This window comes from Halichoerus grypus, chromosome 5, assembly GCF_964656455.1.
Source record: "Halichoerus grypus chromosome 5, mHalGry1.hap1.1, whole genome shotgun sequence".
Classification (NCBI taxonomy): domain Eukaryota; kingdom Metazoa; phylum Chordata; class Mammalia; order Carnivora; family Phocidae; genus Halichoerus; species Halichoerus grypus.
Window position 1 is genome coordinate 93,183,195 of NC_135716.1, and position 7,302 is coordinate 93,190,496.

Sequence of the window (7,302 nt, forward strand, 5' to 3'; positions counted from 1 at the left end):
GTTCTTGAACACGGTTGCCTGGGCTCCTGCTGCACAGGGACGCCGTGGCGTGGCCCTGACCACGCGATATTTAGCTCTCACGAGTAGTCATCAGACCAAACCACCTGCTTTCGGGCTCGCAGACTCTGGCTCCTGAGAAGGGCTTTGCTGGCCGTGCGGAGTGAGGGAGGAGCCCGAGCTCAGGGCTGACTTTGGGGAGAAGCTCGGTGCTCGGAGTTGACCCATAGATGGAGACACTCACCCTCAGTTTACCCCAACACCACACGCCGCACTTTCTCCTCAGTGGTGGGCCCTGGCTCTCCCAACAGTCGCCGTCCAGGAAAGGTAGAGCTGTGTGGGCCCTCCTCAGAGACCGCACGGCCAGGGAACCTCCTCAGGATCGGGTTCAGGAACGGTCTGGGTTGGTGTGGTGTCCGTGGCCACACAGGTGGTGACCGGATGGGGACCAGAACCTTCGTCCGCAGACACAAGTCTGAAGAGCTCGCCAGCCCACGGCCTCCTTTCTACACCTGCTGTGGCCCAGCCGCTGTGGGCAGAGGGCCTGGTAGCCCAGCCACGCCCGTCCGTGTGTGACTGTGCAGGAGGCAGGCGATGCCGAAAAAAAGGAAGTGCTGCCATCGGGCTGGTAAGCATCAGCAGGGCGGTAAGCAAAGAATTCGGGGAGGGGAGGAGGCCCACGTGTAGGTGTGGTTGCTAGCTGAGCGTAACCTTCCGGCAGTAACAATGACCTCTGCAGACCTGTTGGTTCATCTTTATTTATTTATTTATTTATTTATTTATTTATTTATTTATTTATTAAATGATGTATTTATTTATTTGAGAGAGAGCGCATGTGTGGGGGAGAGAGGCAGAGGGAGAGGGAGAGAGAAACCTCAGCAGACTCCACGCTGAGCGCAGAGCCTGACGCAGGGCCCAGTCTCAAGGCCCTGAGATCACGACCTGAGCGGAAACCAAGGGTCAGGTGCTTAACCGACTGAGTCACCCAGGTGCTCCGGTTCATCTTCAAAGAGGGAAACGAAAAGTTTTTGTGAAGTCTAACTGAAAGGTTTTTGAAGATCACTTCAAAAGCTTAGAAGAGTATGCAAATACAAGCTAATATTGGTTAAAATTCTGCATATATCTGAGAGGTAATAGTTTAGGCCCCCCAAAGGTAATCCCTTATCAGGAGCAGCCCAGATAAGGGGCCATTACAAATACAGCATTATTATTTTATTATTGTTATTATTATTATTATTATTTTCTGGGAGGGGCTGCCACGGGGGGTGTAAGATACTTTCAGTCTAAAAAAATCCTTGGGCCGCATATTCAGATAAACGCATGATCTTGAAGCAACGTGTCTCCCGTGGCCTCTGTATCTGCGTGACAACCCAGGGCTGCATCCCTGAGGACGGCCTCCGCGTCCGTCTTCTGAGGAGCGCTGGCGCCCTCTCGTGGACACTGCCGAGCAGGACACCGCGGCGGGGCAGAGGCGCGATGGCTGGGACAGGCCGCTAGGGGCGCTGCAGATGGGCCGGACTGGTGGAGCTGAGATGGGCTCCCAGACATTTGGACAGAGAGACGGTTAGGTTTCCTTCCGCCAGAGCTTTTATAAATACAGGAAAATCTTATTGCTTCAGTCCTAATAATTTTTTCTTCAGATAAGTTTGGTATTTTTATTTATAGAATCAAGCCAATACACAGTAAAATTGGGTAATAAATAATTTAAAACGTGCAATAATTCCTAATTATCAAGGCAGAAGCTTCTCTGTTCCACGAGTAGCAAAAGCATTTGCTAAACAAATTAAGTTTATTTGCTAAACAAATTAAGTCTATTTTAATTTATTTAATTATTTTAATTTATTTATATTTATATATTAATTTATTTAATTATTTAATTTGCTAAACAAATTAAGTCTATTGTTCCTTCACACTCAGGCGGCCAGGTCAGTTCTTAAAGTCCCTGAATGCCTTGAGAGGAATTTGGAAGCAGCAGGTGGAGAGGGAAGGAAGGTCATGAAGGGTCAGGAAGTCCCACCTTCTCATGGGGCTCTTTCCTCCCAACCAATGTCCAGCGGTAGCTCTGGGCACCATCAGGAGGTGGGTGCCACAAGGTGGATCTGGCTGCGAGTCCCTCCTGCAGGACAGGTGATTTCTGAGGGGCAGGCCGAGTGGCGGTCCCTCTGCAGGCTGGACCCACTGTGTGCAGCTCAGGGATGGGGGGTGGGTCTCTTTGGGGGCAAGCCTGGCCCATCTCTGTCTGACCCACCGAAACTCCTGGCACTCAGAGAGACTTTCTCTTGATCTGTTCACTTGGCCCCCGAAAGAACAGGGGCGCCCTTCTTACACAACTTTGCTGGGGGTGCGGGGGGGGGGGTCCCAATCCAGGAGTCTGATCCTGTGCAAGGGCCTCACCCAATCAGCTGCCATATGCCTCCAGCCCCTTCCCCAGGTCCCTCCCTCATCCTTGCACCCGGACCTCCCACAGAGAGCTCAGTTTTTCTGGCACAACAGGCCTTGGCCCAGAAAACAGGAGCTCCAATCTATGGCATTCAAAATTGGTCCCCTTTAAATTGGGCAAAGGGGGTGCTGGGTCATTCCTTCCAGCTGCTAGATGGGCTAAATCCTAAAGCATGCAGGAAAAGAAATGAAAAGAAGGCAGTTGATTTCCAAACTAAACCAATTTGAAATTCATATTAAGCTACACTATTAATCACAAAATGGCTCTCATTTACTGAGTGTCTACTGTACACCAGGCATTTTTTTTTTTAAGTTTATTTATTTGAGAGAGAGAGCACGAGTAGGGGGGAGGGGCAGAGGGAGAAGCAGCTTGATCCCAGGGTCCTGGGATCCCGACCTAAGCTGAAGGCAGACACTTAACCGACTGAGCCACCCAGGCGCCCCTCACCAGGCATTTTAAATTCAATATTTCTAATCCTTACAACAGCCCAGCAAGTTAAGTCTTATTTTCATGAGAAAACCGGGGATCAGAGAGGTTAAGTGACTTGCCGAAAACCACACAGCTCTAGGGAGCAATTGAGATAAGCAGATTATGTTGTGGCAATAAGCAACCCCCACATTCCAGAGGCGTTTGTGAAGCCAGTAAGTGTTTAATCCCTACAAACATGCCAAGTTCATCAGTCTCCCCTACATCATCTTGAATCTGAGTCCTAGACTGATAGGCTGCCAGCCTTGAGGCACTGCTGGGTGCTGGGTCAGAGGTCAGAGAGCTCTACAGCTCTGGGTGGGGTAAGAGCGGCTTGGGGTTCCCTGCCCCAACAAGTGAGTCAGCCGGCCAACTGCAAGGGGTCCAGAGGTGCCCCTGTGCACCTGCTCAGGAGTCAGATGCAGGAGATGAGGGGAATCCGCACTAAAGACAGGGGTTTGGTGTGTTGGTACCCCCCCCCCCAGTTTCTGGGTCTCATTTGCTTTCCCCTTTGTCTTCCCTCCTTCCTTCCTCAGTGTCTCTCTGCTTCAGAGTCATAAAACTGCTCCCAGTATCCTCATGGATTAGCCAAGAAATAAGTGCATGTTCTCGTGTATTCGATTCACTCTAAATATTACAAGTGAAACCGACCATGATTGAAAGCACACTTGATGGCATTTGTCACTGACTGAAAGTTAACAGAAGAGTAAGTCTGCTTGACCAATTTACACAATTTGATTAGAAAAAAAACGGTCGCGGGGCGCCTGGGTGGCTCAGATGGTTGAGCGTCTGCCTTCGGCTCAGGTCATGATCCCAGGGTCCTGGGATCGAGTCCCGCATCGGGCTCCCTGCTGGGCGGGAAGCCTGCTTCTCCCTCTGCCTCTGCCTCTCTCTCTCTCTGTGACTCTCATGAATAAATAAATAAAACATTTAAAAAAAAAAGAAAAAAACTGTCACAAAAGAAAATTCACGGTTGCAGATGCTATAATCAGAATATATGCATCAGAAGCTGATGATGAATCAACTTTATGATGTAAAATTTAAGTGGAAAGGAATCGTTGCCAATGAAAATAATTTCAGGAGTATAAAAATGAAAAATGGGAAACATTGGTAACTGTTTAACTGCGCAATAGGGAACACGCATTAAGAAATTAAATTGGATCAAAGGAGTTTGCTCTGAAAAATGCTTGCTCAGTGAAAATCCATCCAAGTTTCCATCTTCTGTGACCCCCCACGTCCATGTCAATGACCCTTACTGGCTTACAGCCCCCAGTGGCTTCTGCGGATGTCGCCGACCCACTTTGTGCCTTATTTACACGTACAACAACTCTGGTTCCAAATATTGACCTGGGAACGCCAGCTCTCTGTACACAATCTCTTAATTTTCCACTTATTCTGTTCTCTATCACTTCCCTTTTATAGATCACTTTCTTTCTCTCCCTTCCATGTTTGTGTCCCCATGGCTTCCATCTCCAGCTTCCTTCTCTTTCCACATGCTCTCCCTGGGCACCTTCCAACCGTCTCGGGTATTTCATGCTGATGGCTACAAGATTGATATCCTTAGCCGTAACAGTCATGCCTCTTAGCGTCCGCTAACAACAACGGCAAGAAGACTGATCACCTTAAGCAGGAAGAGGAATTTACTGGAAAGATACTACGTTTCTCAAGAACTGACCAAAAAGAAGGCTGAAGAGACTGGGCTTAGGCCGTGAGCAAGAAGGAGAGCAGAGGAGGCAGAACCCCTGCCAGGGTCACACCACAGGGTGTGAGCTGCTCACAGCTGCTGCCACCGCCTGCCCTGGACCCAGGCGACACCACGGAGTTGCCTGAGGGAATCTAACTGCCCGGCTTCTTGGTGTCACTTGCCCAAGACTTGGGCTCCCCTTAGGCCACCTGCCCGTGCCCTGGTTGCCAGGGTGAGGGGAGAGCAAGTGTCTGGTCTTGGTGGGGGGAGGGCCCCTCTCACCACAGTTTACCCAGTGGCCGATTCTGTAAACACAGGAAGTGGGTTCAGGGCCACGGAGCCCACAGAGCCTAAAATATTTACCAGATGGCCTTTTATGTAAAAGGAGTGCCAGCCCCTGACTGAGAGGTTGAATGGTCACAGACTTGAAGGTCGACCGGTCCCAAGATGTTTCAGGCCAGGCTTGTGTTATCTTTGGTGTTCTATTTGCTTCTGGGGTTCCAGGTGCAAGTACCAACGGCCAACTATGTGGTCTAGATATAGATTTTAAACCTGAAGTCTCTGGCCGTTTGCTTACTGACCTTTGTGCTGAATTCACTCCCCATCCCACACCAATTTGAGGGTACTTATCTTGAGGCCATCGAAACTACTGGCTTATGGGGGAGTCAAAGCCCTCACCCACTCTGGGCCACTGGAGTGGTTCTCTTGTCTTGGAGAGAGATCTTAAGGCGAAATGCTTGAAAAAGATTAGGGCTGCACCACAGACTTACTTCCTGCAGCAAGGCTATCTCCTAATTTATAAGTGCTTCAGTTCAGTGACCAGAATCGGTCACTTACATTTTTCACCCACAAAAGCTCCACACTCTTGGGCCCTGATGCAGCGTGGGTGGCAGGCAGGGAAAGCAGAATCTTCTACAGAGCTTTCCTCCCTCCCTCCCCCACCCACGACAGACTGATGAGGTTTCCCTGAGGTTATTCTAGAAGGGGCCAAGAGGACCCCAAATAGGCCAATATTCTGACTTCTTCCTCAGTGATTTCCTCCAGAGCCACAGGCTGGGTTCATACCTCCCAGCATGTTGTGGGCGATAGTGTAACCAAATATTTTGGCATGGCATAACGTGCAGCGATTTAGATTTTAAGGGGTATAAGGGAGACCCCAAATGACAATGACTTTGATAGAAGTGACCCATCTCTCATGTCATGGCAGCTCTGCTTTAAGAGGTTGTCCAGGGACCCAAACCCTTTCTATCTTGTCGCTCCCTTTGAAGATGAATGTCCCCCTGCCCATATTCCGTGCAGTGGGACGGAGGCAGTAAACATGACATCGTCCCTGCCCCCTTTAAAGACATGCCCGGGAAATGGCCTACCTCCCTACGTCTCCATATGTCACCGGGCAAAAGCTAGTCATATAACCACATATGGCTGAGAAGAGGCTGGAGATGCCATCTTTACTAGAGAGAATAAAGAGATTCCATGTTGGTGGCCAACTCTTATCTCTACCCCAGACTCCATAATCAATTAGTCCCCACCAAATCAGGTCAGACCATTTTGATGGCGACTCTGGCCCTGCAGTCTATTATAACCACCAGGATCACCTTGCAGTCAAATGCCTGAAATCAGCTCTTTCATTCTGATGTCTTTCCTTTTCCATGAAAATCAAGGATCCCACTTCAGTTGCATCCAATTGCATCATTGGTTTATAGAAATCAGTCATGAAATTGCTTTTCAGAGATGCTGGTGCTCCCCCACCAGCGCATTTTGGTCTTCTGGGCCCTCTTGAGGATAGAACTAACAGATGTATAGGCAGGTCACACGTGATAAATCCTCTACAGCATTTTCTATCTCTACGTGTTGGATTCTTTCCTCCATGATTCCCTAGAATTTCGTTTCTCATGAGTCACTGTTGAGTCCCAGTTTCAAATTAACAACCTACACGACAATTAGGGCCACTTGCAGTGGCTGGAGATAGCACACTGACTCCTAATTTCTGGGGAAGGTGCTCCTGATTTAATAGTGATGTAAAATTATGTAGGCTTGGCAAACATTATGATGGGTAAGCCGCCCCCAAACCCCCCACCCCCAAGGAATGAAGGACTCATTTCCTCAGCTGCTGGGGATGTTGCTGACACTGGGGGCTCAGGTGAAGAAAACTGCATTGCCCAAGGTCATGCCTCTTTCCTGGAGCAGCCACATTCAGTGGCTGGTCAAAGTTGGGTTATAAAGGCCTGGACCCTTGGCCCCAACTTGGACAACTCTGAATGGCCATCTGAGCTCACAGTGGGATCGGCCGAAGCCTTGGCTGTTGGTGCACATGGCTCACTATGCCCAATTTCCCTCTGCCCAATTTTGCTTCTGTCCCTTCTATTCCATAGGCATGGTCCCAAGAGCACTTCCTAATAAAGATTCAGCATGCTTGTCTCCATCTCTGCGTCTGCTTCTCTGAAATTCTTCTGATGAAGATTTAACTTTGTAAGTAATTATGCCCCCTGCTTCCAGGTTGAGCTGGGATCTGACTGTACTGTAGTTATAGAACATGCACTTAGAAGCAATGAGCAATGAAGTGGGGGAAGGAGGCATGAGTAGAACTGGTTTCCTTCTGCAAGGAAATGTGTGAAGAGAGTTGCGGCATCTTCAGACTAGGTATCAGACAAGGGAGGGGAATGTGTTTCAGCTGGCAAGGAAGACCTAGTGTGGGTTCAATGTTCAGTGTTATCGT